This window comes from Cebus imitator, unplaced genomic scaffold (genome assembly GCF_001604975.1).
Source record: "Cebus imitator isolate Cc_AM_T3 unplaced genomic scaffold, Cebus_imitator-1.0 Scaffold124, whole genome shotgun sequence".
NCBI classification, from domain to species: Eukaryota; Metazoa; Chordata; class Mammalia; order Primates; family Cebidae; genus Cebus; species Cebus imitator.
In genome coordinates, this window is record NW_016107439.1 from 2,461,715 (window position 1) to 2,479,189 (window position 17,475).

At 43.4% G+C, this 17,475-nt stretch overlaps 1 protein-coding gene across 3 annotated transcripts in view; it reads left to right on the top strand.

Annotated features, from left to right (window-relative positions):
- Positions 1 to 17,475, top strand: part of LNX1 (ligand of numb-protein X 1) — a 125,235-nt gene that overhangs the window by 57,434 nt on the left and 50,326 nt on the right. The gene's annotated exons all lie outside the window — the stretch shown is intronic.

Consider the following 17,475-nt stretch of genomic DNA (forward strand, 5'->3'; position numbering starts at 1 on the left):
AAAAAAAAAAAAAAAAAAAAAAGGGAAATGAAATTTCAAGCAGATACTAGATTAGATGGAAAGGCATTGAGATGGGGACCATTTGTATCCAGAGCAGCACAGGGGCCTGGAGGGAAAAGCCTCTCATCACTGTGATTGTGAAAAGCTGTGCCTTAGTTCCAACTTTATCTTTACCAGCTGCTTGGCCAAGGGTTTTCACTGGGCTGTAAGATTTCTTCCAAAAGGTAGGCATTCTGATGTTTAAGTGGCACTTGCTGGTTTTCCCACTTTGTGCCAGGGTTTGATGGCTTGATCAGTTGGTAATTCAGACGTGGGAATTCTAGATTGTGAAAATGGTTCAGAAGTAGCTATTATGTCTCACTAATAGGGTAACCAGTACTCATCATTTTACCTCAACATTCATAAGCTCCTCAAATTGAATTTTGGATATAATCATGGGATGGACATGGGAATGTGTTCAGGGAGCACTGTGCCGTGCCCAGTGATGGGATTTTGTTTGTTCATATCACTGTTGATTGGAAGAGGTTTCCTGCTGAATGTGGTGCATGTTATCTTTATTAAATATTTTTGTCTTATCTGGAAAGCCCCCAAAACATACTGTGATTCTTTTCCTTTACGCAAAGTCTTCCACACAATGGCCTGCATTTAAAAAAATTGAATGTCAATAACCAAGTGATTATTTTGATTAAATAGTAATTAGATACTAGAAATTTGCAGAGTCCAATTTGCAAATTACCCCTTTGCCCATTTTATTAAATTACAGGGTAGTATTTCCTAAAGATGTGACTGACCTCACGAAGAATTTCATTATCTTAACCACTAGCCCAGCTTGCCAGTGCCTCCCCATACAAACCCCCAACCAGCCCTTTCCTGGCCTTCAGAGTAGAGTGCCCTCCCTGAAAGGGAGATGCTATTTTGGCCACAGGATAACAGGATTGCCTACCATGGCATTGATCCAAGAAGAACCTTCCATAACTGAGGCTTCCTGTAAGCATTATTGAACCCTTGAGTATTAGGTTGGTACAAAAGTAATTGTGGTTTTTGCAATTAATATTTTCATCCACTGGCCTGACACTTCTCTCTATATGGGGGATGACGGCCAGTGAACTTTGACTAAAGCACAGAAATATTTCTAAGCTCTGCTGAGATCAAAATAGAGCTGGAATTTCAGGCAGGAAGCCAAGTGTCTTTGAGCTGTTTGGTTATCTAGATACACACTGAATGCTGTCGCCCAGTCTGCAGTGAAGTAGTGTGATCTTGTCACTGCAACCTTCATCTCCCAGGTTCAAGCGATTCTCCTGCCTCAGCTTCCCGAGTAGCTGGGATTACAGGGGTGTACCACCACACTTGGCTAACTTCTGTATTTTCAAGGGAGACTAGGTTTCACCATGCTGGCCAGGCTGGTCTCAAACTCCTGACCTCAAATGATCTGTCTGCCTCAGCCTCCCAAAGTGCTGGGATTACAGGTGTCAGCCACTGCCCCCAGCCTGGCCAGAGCTTTTAATTAATTTTTTTTAATGTGTAACAAAAGGGAATTCTAGCCCACAATGAGTAGTTCAGGGAGTTCCAAATGAGAGTGAAAGAGGAGTATGACACCTGTGAGGCCCTGTGGCCGAGGCTCTCCAGCGTACACCACTACTGTTTGTCCAATACACAGAGCTTCCTGGAATCTTCCAAGTCCAACACCAATCCCTGTCTTTACACCATAAGACTCTCTCCACAAAAGGAAGTCTTAGATCATGTGTGAATTAGAAGAAAGCATCCCTAGAAAATGTGAAAATCAGAAGAAAGCACCCCCTTGGCAAGTGGACAGTTTTTTTTATTTTTATTTTTATTTTTTTTGCAAAGAAAGCGTTTCTTTCTCTTGACAGATGCATCTCCTGCTAGCATGCCTCTTGGAAAGCAGAGGGGTAGCTGGATGTCAACCCTTCAGTTCCTCAGTTGGACATCTTTGTGCAGAGCCCAAATGGCTGTGACTATGTTTATTTCCCCTAAACCTTATTGGTAGTCTTTTCAGAAACCCAATTCACTTTCTAGGAATTGAGTCAGCCCTAGAGGTAACATTGACTGGTACTAGAAAGAACATAGGCTTAAAGCATTGCAGACCTGTTTTTCATTTCTTCATCTGTCATTTTGCTGGTTGTGTTAGAATTGAATGCAGTTTAAGAAAAATCACCTGGGCCTACTTGACTGTATGACTTAGCTTCTCTGAATCTATTACCTGTAAAATGGAGAGAGTAACACCTTGGTCCTCGGATTTGGACTTGAGTGCTGCATGTGATACATACCATGTGTGAAAGCGTAGTACAGGTCTCAACAAACATTTGTTCCCCAAGTGCTACTTTTTCTACCACCTTCAAGCCTGGGTCTTTGGTTATTTCTAGGATAGGAAACCACCGTTCTTCATCACTAGCTCTTCAAATCCACCACAGATTCGACACGACGATGACCATAGTGTATCAACATCTAGTGAAAGCTTTGACTATAATTTTAGACGAGAAAAAAAAAACTATAATTTGAACCGTAGAACGATTTCTTAATCAAACTGTATCTTCTCAAAACATATTAATACTATTAACAGTAAGAGAGCAATGAACCAAATCTCCTGGTTTTCTGGAAGAACAAAGACCCTTATCTAAAATGTCAGTTTTATGTAATCCAATTGATGGTCAATTTAAGACTAGGCTGACCAGCCAGATTATAATTAAGTCAATAGAAAAGAAAGACGTCTTCTGAATGTAAGTTCTTAGTATCCTAATCAACTTATTCCATTACTATAAATAACCAAATCCTCTATCACTGGCAGGAGAAGCAGGAGGATGGTAGGACAATGTGAACAGAGCCCTCATTGGGTATTTTAGGATAATTAGCAAAGTAAAGAGAGCCACTTAATTGTTTCAAGTGTCTAAAGCTACCTAAATGCAAAGTGATTTCTACAATGCATCTGGGTCTGTCTTCGTTTGGAGATGCAAAAACTGTATTTCCAAATTTACCTAAGAAGCAGAAAAATCCCTAGTCTTCTACTAATAGGCCACTATCTGATATCATATCAGCTGTGCATATCTCATATAAAATCATACAGTCTGAGGCCAGACATGGTGGCTCACACCTGTAATCCCAGGACTTTGGGAGGCTAAGGCAGGTGGATCACTTGAGGTCAGGAGTTTGAAAGCAGCCTGGCCAACATGGCAAAACCTCATCTCCACTAAAACTACAAAAATAAGCCAGTCATGGTGGTATGCACCTACAGTCCCAGCTGCTCAGGAGGCCGAGGCAGGAGAATAACTTGAACCTGGGAGGCAGAGGTCGCAGTGAGCCCGAGACCACACTATTGTATTTCAGCCTGGGTGACGTAGTGAGACCTTGTCTCAAAAAAAAAAAAAAGAAAGAAAGAAAGAAAGAAAAATCCAGCTTGAAATAATTACTTTCACAGTTCAAAATAGAAAATTCTTTATAACAATCCTTATTCTTTGTCAGGAACATAAACCCATGCCTAGGTTGGTGTCTCCTTGGAAGCTCTCTGGGGGGGTCCTATTCTTCAATCTAGTTGGAGATCTATGCAGTTGTTTGTCTGTATCTGATGTTTAGCAGACCCACCCCCGGAGACTGATTGACCCGAGGTACCTCATAAGCTAGATTTTAAAAAAATCTACCCAAGTGGGTCTATTGCTCAGCCAAGGTTAAGAACCACTGGATAGGAAGACACGCATATTAATATATTGACGATACAATCAACACAAAAACATAAACATACAGAAGTCTATGTGTCTCTGCATAGAAAAAAGTTTGAAAGAATAAATACACATTAGCAGTTTTCTCTGGGGATGGAATTATAGGGTTTTGGTTTAGTTCTGTTTGGTTTTGGTTTGTTTTTGAGACAGGGTCCTGCTCTGTTGCCCAGGCTGGATAATATTTTATTTTCCATATTTTACAAAGTTTCTTCTCTGAACCTCAATTACTTTTGAAACCAGAAGGACAATTCCTATTTGATCTTGACAAAAGTAAAGAATTTCAAGAAAGTCTATTGTGTCCTCCGCCCTGTGCGTACAGTAGAGAATACAAAAGACGTGAGACATGGCCTCAAGGAGTTTGCAATCTAGTCAAGCAGGCCCAACCAACATCCATGCAACCCTCTGTGTCCATATGCGATAAAGCCCTATGGCCCTGCCACCAAGCAAGTATAGACATATTGAACTTGTTTGCCTGTCTGCTTTATTTCTGTGTTGGATTACTAACTGCAAAAGCATAGTCATAGGAGCACCAAATCTGGCGCCTCACATTTGATAGACTTTGGTAATCACTTAAGTATTTGTGGGATGAATGGATGCATTGAGAGGGGGGAGATCACTGTGAAGCATCAGTGGAGAAAGTGAGATGAGAGGGAGGCCTTGGGAAAAATGAGTAGGATTTGTCTCAGTGGTGGCCACTCCGTGTGAGAAGCCAGATTGGACAAAGACCTGTGGTAGAGATGGGTTTGTCAGTGTGCCTGACTACAAGAAGCCTTGTCTGGCCAAAGAAGTCTTGTCTACCAAACAAAAGGAACTGAGCAGAGTTGGGTGTGGTGGCCCTCACTGGTAGTCCAGCTAGTTGGGAGATTGAGGTAGAGGGATTACTGGCACCTGGAAATTCAAGACAAGCCCAAGGCTGGGCTGTAGTGAGTCTCTACAAAAAAGTTAATGAAAAAGCCAGGTGTGGTGGTGTATACCTGTAGTCCTAGCTACTCAGGAGGCTGACGAGGGAGGGTCCCTTGAAGCCAGGAGGTTGAGGCTGTGGTAAGCTATGATGATGCCACTGCACTCCAGCCTGGGCGACAGAGGAATCCAGCAGAGCAGTACCCAAAGAGTAGGCCTGGGCCAAGGGCGATAGAGGAAGAAGAGCTTGCAGTTATCCAGTAAGTATTTTAATATAGTAGCATTTCCTGCAAACAGGAAAATCATCCACTCTGCTCTTCCTTCATTTGCATAACACAATTTTGGGGAAGTATGTTTTAAGAAGGAGTAGGTTTGTTTCCTTTAAATATATTGGGAGGGAAGAGGAAGCTCATTTAGCAAATAAACTGGCTGGAAAAATAGGATTTTTGTTTCATGCAAAAATATTTGGTATGAGAAGCCATGTATCTTTGCATGACACATTCTCAAACACAGAGCAAGGAAGAAACACAATTTCCCACTGAGTGTCAGGACGACCTTGACACCCAGCCCAGAAGGGGCTTGGACAGAACTCTGACATATCATGATCATCCTGAGAATGCAATGGAATGCACTTTGAGGAACGGAGGAAATGTTATTAAATGTCTGGGAATGATTTTCACCTTCCCCCATACCTCCATCTCCACATCAAGCTCCGAAGACCCCTGCAAAGCTCCTGGGGTTGCATAGACGTCATGAAAACACAAGGACTCAAAAAGCATTCATCACAGGCAGCTGAAAACTAGGCTGCTTTCAAAACTCATCAGAAACCTCACTGGGCAGCCAGTTCCGACTCCTAGAAACCCTCAGAACTACGAAAGCCACCATTTCCAGTTATCCTAAAAACACTTCCTAGTCAGTCCTGAAATAGAAAGCGCCGTTGATCCATAGCCCAGTTTCCCGAAAACGAAAAGCTAGACTTTGGTTGTCTCCAAGTGTTTTAAAAGTAAATAGAATAATTTGGGGTTTTTTATTTTGTTTTTGAGACAGAGTCTCAAACCGTTGCCCAGGCTGGAGTGCAGTGCCACGATCTTGGCTCACTGCAGCCTCCGCTTCCCAGATTCAAACGATTCTCTTGCCTCAGCCTCCCACATACCTGGGATTATAGGCACTCACCACCACGCCCAACTAATTTTTGTATTTTTAGTAGAGACAAGGTTTCACCATGTTGGCTAGGCTGGTCTCCAACTCCTGACTTCAAGTGATCCTGCCCACCTCAGCCTCCCAAAGTGTTGGGATTATAGGCTTGAGCCTCTAATCTATTTACTGGCCAAAAGTAGATAGAATAATTTTGAACCAAGAATAACAGGAACCAAAAGTTAACCAAGAAGAACCTGACCCCCACCCATCACATACACACTTGAATCCATGGACGGATGGCAGAAAACTCAAATCATCTGTCGTATGGGAATTGCCTGCTCCCTCTCCCCAGAGTGTGGAGGAAAAGAACTCCGAGACCCCAAAGATGCTGGAGACTCACAGAATGGATAAACGGTTCTGGCGTCTCTGAAGAATTGACCTGGCATGTGAACTGTGCCCAAGCCCTCGACCATCCCTCATTACCTACTGTCAAATCCACATCTGGCTGTGACTTTGGAATCTGAGGTGTCACCCCAGGGAGCAGCACTGGTATTCATCAGGCGCTCCTGGGTATCAGCTCAGCTCTTCCTAAACTAAACAATGGAATCCGTTCTTTCAGTCCCTGGGAAGCTCTGCAATTGCATGAGGTGTGGACCTGCAGGGGTTACTGTGAGAGGCTGTGCTTTAGCAGCAGTTTGGGGGTGACATTCTGGACACCCATCTAGCGCCAGATGAGCACACACTGGGAGGCACCTGAAAGCTCAAAGCTTCTCCAAAACTAGCTTCTGTTTCTACTAAATGTGGGGGCAAAACACACACAAAAGATGCAGCGTATGTCATGGTTATAAGCATTCACAACTTGTGACTTTAAATTCTGCCTCTGTCACTTATACGGTGACATCTGGTTGGCCGGGGCTGACCAGTTTTAAAACTGAAAATCCCACCTCTCAAGAATCCAGTCAATCCTGGGCAAATGGAAACTGTTGGTTACCCTGAATGCAAACTCTGCAACCCTGGGCAGGTCAATCTTTGTATTAAGTTCCTGCATTTGCAAACTGGGGATAATAATCGTGCCCATCTCATGAGGTTGTTGTGAGGATTAAATGAGTAAAGGATAGAGTATAGAGAGTCCTGACTCCTGTTAAGGAGAGAGAGAGAGAGAGAGAGAGAGAGAGAGAGAGAGTGTGTGTGTGTGTGTGTGTCAGATACATTGACAGACACAGAGGGCTTAAGTCAACAAGATCCCAGAGCTACACCTTTCAGCTCTTTGGCTTTAATGTTTGTCAGCTTGGATCAATTACTTAACCTCTTTGAGCCTCATTTTCCCCATCTTTATAAGATGGGCCTAATACAACCATCAGGGGAAGTTTTAATAAGCCCTAGTGCCATGCCTTGTGTTCCAAAAATTAAACATGCTGAACAAATGATAGCTCACGTGGTCACTGTTGTGACCACTGTTATTAACGGGAGAGAAGGGGTACCCCCCCACTCCGAGTGTGGGATGGTGGAATGGATAAGTGGGCCTCCTGTTTCCCACCTCAAATGCTGTGCGTTTAGACCATGAATATGAATATATGTGGCTGGACTAAGGCATGCTTTCTAGAAAAGGATGAAATAAATCACCTGGAATCTCCCGCACACTCAGAAACAATCGTTTTAGGTTTCTGCTTCTAAGATGCTTGCTGCCTGTGCTTGGAGCTAATTGTTTTTGGAGAGGAATGGGGGCAGTGAGACAGCCAGCCTCAGGGCAGGTGGGGACCACCACAACCACCTCCCCTACCCACGGACCTACCAGGCATGCGGCGCTGACAAATGGCTCTGATGACCAGCAGGACAGAGGCCCAGCAATGTGACGCTCACCACTCCTGCCTGTCACCCACAGTTGATGATGCCAACCTCGTCACAGACTCGCTTGCCAGCCTGTGCCATTCATATTCCTGATGGCTGTTATTCAGTAGCTGGCATTTATAGATCTGTAAAGAATGTAAGGTTATGAAAAACCTTCTAATCTTCTGTGCTTTTCCCTGCATCCCATGTTGCAGTCACCCCCCAAATGATCAGCCACCAGGGTGTGTGGCGTATTACAGTCCTAAGGTGCACACTTCAATTAAAGTTCTCCCTGCTTTCGGTTTAAATCCTAGCCCTTCCACTTCCCAGCTGTGTGACTTTTGGAACGTTCTTAATCTTTCTGTGCCTCAATTTGTAATTAGTAAATTGGGGGTGTAATAGGACCCTCCTTGTAGGGCTGATGTGAGGATTGATGGGTTAATATTTAGGAAGCATGTAAAACAGTACCTGGTCTCTAGGTACCAATGGGAGGCACTGTAAGTGTTGGCTGTAATTATGTTACTATGAATGTGTGAGTTGAGATTTGAAGAATAAAAAGATGCAGCCACAGATTCTTACAGACCTGAACTCTGTTAACCAATAGGAAAAAAATCTGCAGAAAATGAGAGCCATTCATGTGAAGTGGGAGAATGTCCACTTCTTCCCTGCCTCCCTCCCACCCTGAAATTGGCACTCTGCAGAGTGGCCGGTGTGTTTCATGCCTGCTCAGCACCGGGAGATCCATGCCATAGGAACATGTCAGCATCTTTGGTAAACCGAATCAGTGTGCTTGCTTAGGTTGGCACTGAACCGTTTGTCACCTGAGCAGACTCTACCTTGAGGACACATCGTGTCTCTCCTGGCCCCATCCTGACAAGCCAAGATGGGTTCCAGGTGCCCATGATGGTGGCCTGCATTTTCATATCATTTTCTAGCTTGTTTGGAATTTTCCCTGTTTGGTGTTCATTAACAAGTGAAATAGGGGTGGTTGGAAGGACTAGGGACATTTTCCCAGCAGTTTGGAGGCAGAAGAAAGGGCTAATGAGGGGAAGCCACATGTGGTTGGTGGTAAAGGATGTCAGAAATCCATCTGTCCTCTGGGGCAAGGTCCATTCAGGCTCAAGCTCGTACTCAGGATCTACGCTGACTGCCAGACGGTGGGCTTGCCGAGCTGATGAGCTCTTTTACTTCTGAACTGATGTTCAGTTCACCTCTGACTACACAAAGAATGCTCGTGACTTTTCTCCATGTACAGTTTCTGGTAGCTATGTGAGTGGCCATATAATTCAAAGCCAAGCAACATGGGTTTTAACGTAGAGAGGGGGGAAAGTATCCAAACAAGAAAGAATGATTTTGCCTAATGTCTTTAGACCAAAGAGCTATTATTTAAGAAGATGCAGGTATGGTGAGTGACATGTAGACCGTAATGACCCAAACTGAACTCAGAAAGTTCCTTACAGGAGTTCTGTGCTCAGGACCAGGATGCCTGAGGACTGGAGGAATCCCCATGAATAGAAGTTGTGTTTTGTTAGTTGAGTGTCCTCCAAGTAGCATGATCAGGACTTAATTAACAGAGATGGGACCTATTCAAGGGTGGGCTCAGGGAGTGCAAGTGGAACTATTTTGGAAGGTGCTGACTGATGCATTTATTTTTATCTCACATAATAAAGACTTCTAATGCTTTTCATTAAAGGAGTCATGAAATAATTAGTTATCGTGTATTTAAAATATGTATCTGCCTTCTTTCAAAAAAAAGATCAAGGTGGCCTGTAACTATTAAAACATCTGGGCTAACACAATCAAAAGCATAAACAGACTCTAATAAAAGGAACAAGGAAACAATTAGCTGCTTTCAGAATCCCAGCAGCTCCTTTAGCGCACCCAACCCCACCCCAAGACCCTGTCCACCAGTGCTCTTTGCATGGTGCTGAGGATTTAGTGGCAAGCAAGAAAAGCAGAATGTTTACTCCATGGAAGCTATCTATTTTGGGAGAAAACCAATGATATAATTTCCAAAGAGGGTGACTGTCAGGCAGGGGTGGCAGTCCACTTTCGACTGATAGCCAGGGAGTCTCTGTAAGAAGCTGACTTTGAGCCCTCTGTTGTCAGCTTCATTCCTCATGAACCCTCTTCCCCTCTCCTGACTTGGCAATGCCCACTTGCCTCCTACCCCCATGGGCATGGTTTAGGCTTACTGAACCCCAGCAATAGGTAGATGGACTGGTCATCAGGTGTTCTGGGTTTCATCCCCAGCACCACCACCAACGTGCTCCTCCTCTTGCATCTCACTTCAGCTCTGTTCTTTCCCCTTTCTGTGTCACATGGGACAAAGCCTGAACTGCATCTATCATTCCTGGCACCTGCCATGCACCTGCATCCTTGGAGCTTTTGAATATAGCATTCACACCTCATCTGCTAAACCAATGTCACTCATTTTTCTAGACTCAGCTCAGATTACACCCTTCTGAGAAGTCCTCTCCAATTACCCCAAGCAGAATTAGTAACCCTTTCCTCTGAGTTCTCTTGACACTTGGCTTGTACCTCCATCCCTCTCTCCCTCTCTCTGATAGTGTGGCATCAAGGTGTTTTCGTGTCCCAAGTAGTTTTCTTTGCATCAACAGTGTCTAACATGCCTTGATGTTACATAATAATTATGCTAGTTACTGGTTACTGAATTGCTACTATATATTCCAGGAACTGTTGGGCATTTTGCATGATTCTTTTTTTAAAAGAAATGGATAAGATGTTGCTCTGTTGTCTAGGCTGGAGTGCAGTGGCCTTATCATGGCTCAGCTCGCTGCAGGCTTGAACTTCTTGGCTCAAGCAATCCTCCTGCCTCTGCCTCCTGAGTAGCTGACACTACAAGCATGCACCACCATGCCCAGCACTAATTTTTAAAATTGTTTTGTAGAATATGGGTCCTGCTATGGTTCTCTAACTCCTGGCCTCAAGTGATCCTTCCACCCCAGCCTTTCAAAGCTCTGGGATTATAAGTGTGAGCCCACACCCAGCCTTGTGTGTGAATCTTTAAACCTCATGGTAAATAAACACTGTGCCTATTTTATGTATGAGAAACAAGGCTCAGAGGAATTAAGGAACTAGTCCAAAATTGCAGAGCCAGTAGAACTGCCTAGTGAGGAGGGCCTCCCAAAAGGCAGACCTAGAATTCACATCCAGATGCTTAAAAAGTGAAAGCCCGTGCTTTTTCCACTGTGCTGTGCCATCTTTCTTAGGAGACCTTCCCATGACTGTTCATGGAAAAATGTATTTCAATATTATGATTAAAAACCCACTTTAGCAGCATAACCCATCAAAGGAAGGTTATGGTCATTATCCATTAGTTTTATGATGTGCATAATGCTTCTTAAACTCAACAAGTAGAATCACCAAAATTACCAAGGAAATACGTGAAAAAAAGATCAATTTCTTAAGTCAGTCTTTCCTTCTCTTTGTTTTGTTTTGTTTTGTTTGGTCTTAAATTGAAGTGCAGGAAAATGGAAAGGGAAATCATGAGCTTGCTAGAAGAAAAAAGAGACTAGCATTGATATCACAATTGACCACAAGTAATTATGCATTATCAGGGCTGTGTGAGTGAATCCCACAATTCCCAATGCGGTAATTTCAATCAGCAGAACACCAGAAGGGTGACAGTTGCTCAGATCAATTCAAGAAATGTTTACTATATAGTTCTGTGGCCACAGCTTGCCCACAGCTAACCAGTTAGCCAAGGCAGAGCTGATGTGTCTTGACCAGTGGCCATAAATGAGCCAACACTTCCCAGGCACCAATGTGAGGAAGCCATCTCAGTCCTGGAGAGAGAGAGAGCCTACGTTTTCAAAGTTTGGTTCTATTGGTGTGATTGTGGAACTAGACTTTTTTTTCTCCTCAAGGAGTTAATTCCCATCTCTATGTGAAATAGCCTTGAATCATGGTTGCTGGTATAGTAAATATTGCTACATTTGGATTTAGATTGATTAAGTGTGCTATTTGGATGGGGTATTTAGGCTTTAAAATATTGCCCCTCAATTAAATAATTTTTAAAATTAAAATGTTTAGCTTAATTGGTCAGCTAAATGTTCTCTTGTGGTCAGTATCCCGGAACTCATTAAACATGGGTAGTTCTATGTCTTGTTCATGGTTCAGAGCCCTTAACTTGAAGATGGTGTGATGCAGTCTTTACACTGAGACCATGTAGTCCAAGCGGGGGGTACTTCTTCTGGGCAGAAACACAGATGACTTGATTAGTGTAGATAGCCAATTTAGATATTTCACCCCTGATACGGTTTCACTGTGTCCTCACCCAAATCTCATCTTGAATTGTAGCTCCCGTAATTCCCACGTGTCATGGGAGGGACCCAGTGGGAGATAACTGAATTAAGGGGGTGGTTCCCCCATGCTGTTCTCATGGTAGTGAATAAGTCTCACGAGCTCTGCTGGTTTTATAAAGGGGAGTTCCCCTGCACAAGCCCTCTTGCTTGCTGCTGTGTGAAAGTGACTGCTCCTCCTTGCCTTCCACCATGATTGTGAGGCCTCCCCAGCCAGTGAGTCCATTAAACCTCTTTTTCTTTATGGATTACCCAATCTTGGGTATGACTTCATCAGCAGTATAAAGATGGACTAATACAACCCTATGGTTTAAGAACATGCTCTTTCATCAGCAAAAGTCGTTTCTTCATTTAAAAGCCATATATTGAGCACCTTCTATATGCCAGTCATTGTCTCTGGCACTAGAGATAAAACAATTAACAAAGCAAAACCTAAATTCCTGCCTTTTGGAGCTTGCATTCCATTGAGAGAAAAGAAGCAGGGATAGGATGTGCCAGAAAAGAAGCCACTGTTTATATCAGGTGGTAAGAGAAGACGGATTTTATAAGAGGCCTGAAGGAGATGCAGGGTGGGAATCTGGGGATGGTATATCTGAGCATCTGAGGCAGCAGCAAAGTGCAGAGGCCCTGAAGATGTAGGAACATGGTGGGCAAGTTTGAGGACTAGCAGGGGGGCTGTATGAGCAAGGGATGGAGCAGAAGTCAGAAGTCACAACAGACAAAATATAGGGTCATGCAGACCATTGTAAGGACCTTATGCTTTAGTAAAAATGGAGAGCCATTATGAAAAGATCACCGTGGCTGCTCTGTTAAGAACAGATGGGCAGGCAACACCAGTGTGGAAGCAGGACCCTGCTTTCTTGGGAAACTGTTGGGATAACCCAGGCACTGATGGTGTCTTGGACCAGTGTGGTGGCAGTGGCAGTGATGAAAAGTAGTTGGATTCTGAATATTTCATGCTGGATTGTATTTGGGGTATCCAGAGAAAGAAATCAAGGATGGGTCTGAGGTTTTTGGCCTGAATGACGGATAAGGTGCTATTTAATAACACAGGAAGATGCGGAAGAGCTGGTTTGGCAGGGAGGATGAAAGTGCTAAGTTTGAGCTGCCCATTAGACATCTGAGTGATGACATGGACTGGGCAGTTTGATATGAGTCTAGGGATCAGGGGAAGCCAGGTAAAGGGAGAAAGCATGGAACACACACAGCCTGGCTTCAGAGCCTAGCTCCACTGTGAACTCAGAGAAGGCATTTCTCCCTTCTAGTGTCCATATCTTCATCTGCGAAGTGAGGTGGTATTACTCATAGGACAAGTGGGAAGCTTAAATGAAACCACATCCCATAAAGCATAATACATTAAAAAAGGTCAACAGATATGAGCTATCTTCTGCCAGACTGCCTGCTGGGCTGCCAGATTTATAGACAGGAGACCATGATTGATCATATGGATCAGGGAAGGCGTGGAATGTCAGTACTGTATATAGAGTTGGGACTCGATCCTGAAGTGATGAGAACATTTCCTTGGGCAGTTTTTGAGTTAAAAAAAAAAAAATGTTGATATGGTTAAGATGCAGTGGGGTAGAGGCTGGAGGGCTAGACCAAGGGCAGAGGGATAGGATGGGGTTCATTGCAAAGCCATGGAGATGTGGCATCCGGAGGACCAGTGCCAGGGTTTGGCCATGGAGATGGAGCTGGGGGCTGAGCACACATTACCGAGGTCCATACTCAACCTCTAGGTTCATCTGAGTGCTCAGGGAGAGCCCAGTATAGTCTCCCAGTGACCATCTCTTTTCTGGCGGCACAGCCTCCCAGCCTGGCCCCAGGAACCCCACCTGGAGCAAAGTTTCAGAATCACTCATCCCATTCAGTGGAGCAGAAAACACCTAAAATCCAGCTGTTGGCAAGGAGACTCACTTCCCTACAGAGATCCCTAATCTTGATTCTCTCTGCCTGAAAGAAAGAATACATTCATTAGGGCTGAGTGTCTCCCTTTTTCATTAAATAATAGCTATGGGCCAGCTATTAGTGCTCTCATGAGTGAAAGAAATACAGTTGAAAAATTAGTCTCATTTTTGGACTTGGATCAGAAATGGGGCCAGGGCAAATAATTACAGGAAAGTCCCCTTTAGGGGTCATCTCCCCTCCTCATGCATGCACACACACAGACATACATACACACAGACGCGCACACACAAACAGTGGGGAGGGAGGAAGATTGGAGAAACAGGAGGGTAATGTTGCTTTCTGGAGGACTGAATAAAGAAAAATGGGTCCCATCTACTCGTATTGGCAGTTTTTTTAATTACCAGAGATTGGAATTTGCCATCTCTGGAGCTAGAGCTGGCTTGCAGATGCGTTTCGTTTGGACCACACAGTGTTTTTAAGATTTTCGAATGTGTTGCTACCATTTAACAAATTGAGAGGTTTTACACTGAAAGCTAGATTTTTGCTTCCAAGGTATTCCAGCGACACTGGGCCAGCCTTTTTAACAGGGAAGGGTGGGGCAGCCACTGTGTTTTTAAGTCGAGCAGCACTGCTCACCATGGCCCCCAATGACCTTCCTTCCCTTGTTTCCTCACCTGATGAGCATATGAGTTTGCAAGCTCTTGTTTGAAGTCAGATCACACTGGGCAATTAATGAACCCAAAGTGAGAGTTGACTCAATGTTTGCTAATGCAGAAGTGAACTGAGAGAAAGAATTTACAGAAAGTTGGAGAGATCAAAGGGAGGTTGTATAACTGAACGATGATGATGAGTATTGAGGCTCACTTTCTGAACAACTCTTATTCTAAGTGGATAAATTCAACATCAGAAAGGAACTCTTCATGGGAACCCAGCTCATACTGCCCCATTAGGTGACCTCTGCAGAGGATACCCCATCAGAACCTCTGTGCATTACGTCTGGGGTCCCTCCTCTCATTAGCAGTGAACTCAGGCTTAGAAGTTTTGTGGGAAGCAGATTCATTTTCTCATCTTATCCTCACTCCAACCCTAAAAGAGACAAAAATTCTGGCATTGAGTATTAGTGTTCTTCTACTAAGACAGATTTACCTCCACTCACTTTGATAAAAGAGCTCAGGATCTCCCAAGAAAACTGATTTTTCAGAGTTGCTCATTTGAATGGACAGCACATCCAAAGTTTGTGGTTTGGTTGAAAAGTGGTTTTTGTGTTCCTTATATTCATCCTTCAAGTTCATGGCCATCACTCATCACCACCTGAGAGTACTTTGTGCTCAGAGTAACTGAAAGGAAGCATAAATCCTGCTTGCTTTGAACACGACCCAGGATTCACCGTATGTTCCTGTCCTGGCCAATGCTAATCAGCTCTTCCCCCTCTTCTTCCCTCTTTCATGCCTGTAAATCAGGCTGCCCCAGTATTAGTCACCACAAAACAATAATTAGTAAGTCCAAGCTGCTACCTTCATAGATCACTCTGTCCCGGGCTCAGGCTAAGCCAAGAGGCTGGAGAAAGCTAACATTACACAAGTATGAGGTGTATCAGCAGAACCTTTATTACACAAAGCATATGAGTCTGAATATGTAAAACAAGACTCTGCTCCCTCCCCAGCTCTTGTAAGAACAGCTGTGATATGAGACCAAAGGAAAAGCTACTTACCTACCTTATGAAGTTTTCCTTTCCTGGACTCAAAAACTTATCTTTAGAACCCCAAGAATTTGAAAGTGTAATGGTTTCTTTATGGCATAATCTTGGGATTCAGATATTTTTAAAATACCATAACCCTCTTCACTGATGGGGCAGCAGAGGAAGGTGCCACTTTCTTTTATTAGGGTATGTTGTATTCCCCCAATAAAACCATAGTTTGTGCCTTTGCCAGCCATTTGTCCACCTGGAAAATAACCTTCCTACTCTGGCAGGGCACATGGTCAAGGGCATTGCTGCCTCCTCAAAAACAGTTTCCGGACCAGCTAGGAAATTCCTTTCCATGCACTGCTAACCAAATGCTGCCAGCCTGCCTGGAAGTGTTTCATTCATGTGTTCATGACTTTGGAGCTGCTAAAGTGCAAGTTGCTTTTTATTTTTTCCATCACACAGTGTTTCACCAATCTGAGTTTCCCAGATCAACCCCTTTGCTATTTTAAGCAAAACAATTCCAAGCCAACGCAGCTAATCAGTACAGCAAAACCTCACGAATTCAGGCAAGGAGTTTGAACTCCTCCAGTTGAGGACAAGCACTAGCAGTGTAAGTTGGAGGCCTGTTTTTTCATCTAGAAGATGAGGACACAGGGTTGTATAACTAGACTCCTTTTCTGCTAATATTAAAATCACATTTCATCTAATCTAAGATGCCATTGATTATAAGAGACAGCATGTTTTATATACCAGCAAAGAAGAGGACATTTTAAAATGTCCTATCAGTTAAATAATCACCAAACACCAGAGATATCCCCATGAAGCATAGATTGGTCACACCAGACTCTTGTGGCTTTGAAATCCATTCAGATGAATTTGGCGGCAGCTCCTGCCCTCGGTTGTGTTGCTTGGCATGAAATAGGCAATCCTTTTTGAGTGTTCTCAAAAACAAAATGTAACACCGCTTTGCATCCCCTTAGGGGTATCTTTCTAAGCAAATAAAACATTTGCTTGTCCCTTTGCAAGAAAATAAGAATTGTGATTCTGCTTCTAACAATAAATATGTGCTTCATCGATATCCAATTGCTCTGTTTTTGAGGCTTTCTATACTTTTTCATTCTATTACTGAATCATGATGTAATCTTTTCTAAAACATTCAAATGACAGTTAAACTCACTGTTGTAATACCAAACGTGGAGATGACTCAGTGGAAGTGACAAGAGGTATATATATAACTGGGTTTGCCATGCTGCGACGATGGCATCTGCATCATGGCTGCTGCCTGGCAACAGAAACCACACAACCCCATCAATCACACATGCATCCTGATCTCAGACATGTTAAAGGCTGAAAAGAGCATCTTCGGATGGATGAAATAGTCTAAGATGGACTTAGACTAAGATGCTCATTTCGTGCTTTAACATGTCTAAGAAATAGCTACAATCTCATCAGATGTGATTGTAGTCATGTAGTCATGATGACGTTAATGAATTTGCATTCTGGTACATTTGGCAAAAAGCACTACATTCCTGATAAGACTTAATGTTGGTCAAACCTCACAGCAATCCAGAAAGTATATGCAAATTGGGAAATTTAGCCAGGTAAATAAAATTTCCTCACATCACCCAGCTATGTAACTATCAGAGCAAGGATTTGGATCTAGACAATAGGACCTTCCATCCTGCCATTTCTGTGATTTTATGGGCAGTACAAGTCATGTGAGCATATCACTGTAGACTGACCTTTGATTTCATCTATTTTCAAAAATATGAAGCATCCCTCAAGTAGAATCTCAAAGGGTTATTTAAAATAGCTCAATCATACAGGGTTTTGCCTAATGAATTGATAAGAATTTATTTATTTATTTATTTTTTTGAGATGGAGTTTCGCTCTTGTTACCCAGGCTGGAGTGCAATGGCGCGATCTCGGCTCACCGCAACCTCCACCTCCCGGGTTCAGGCAA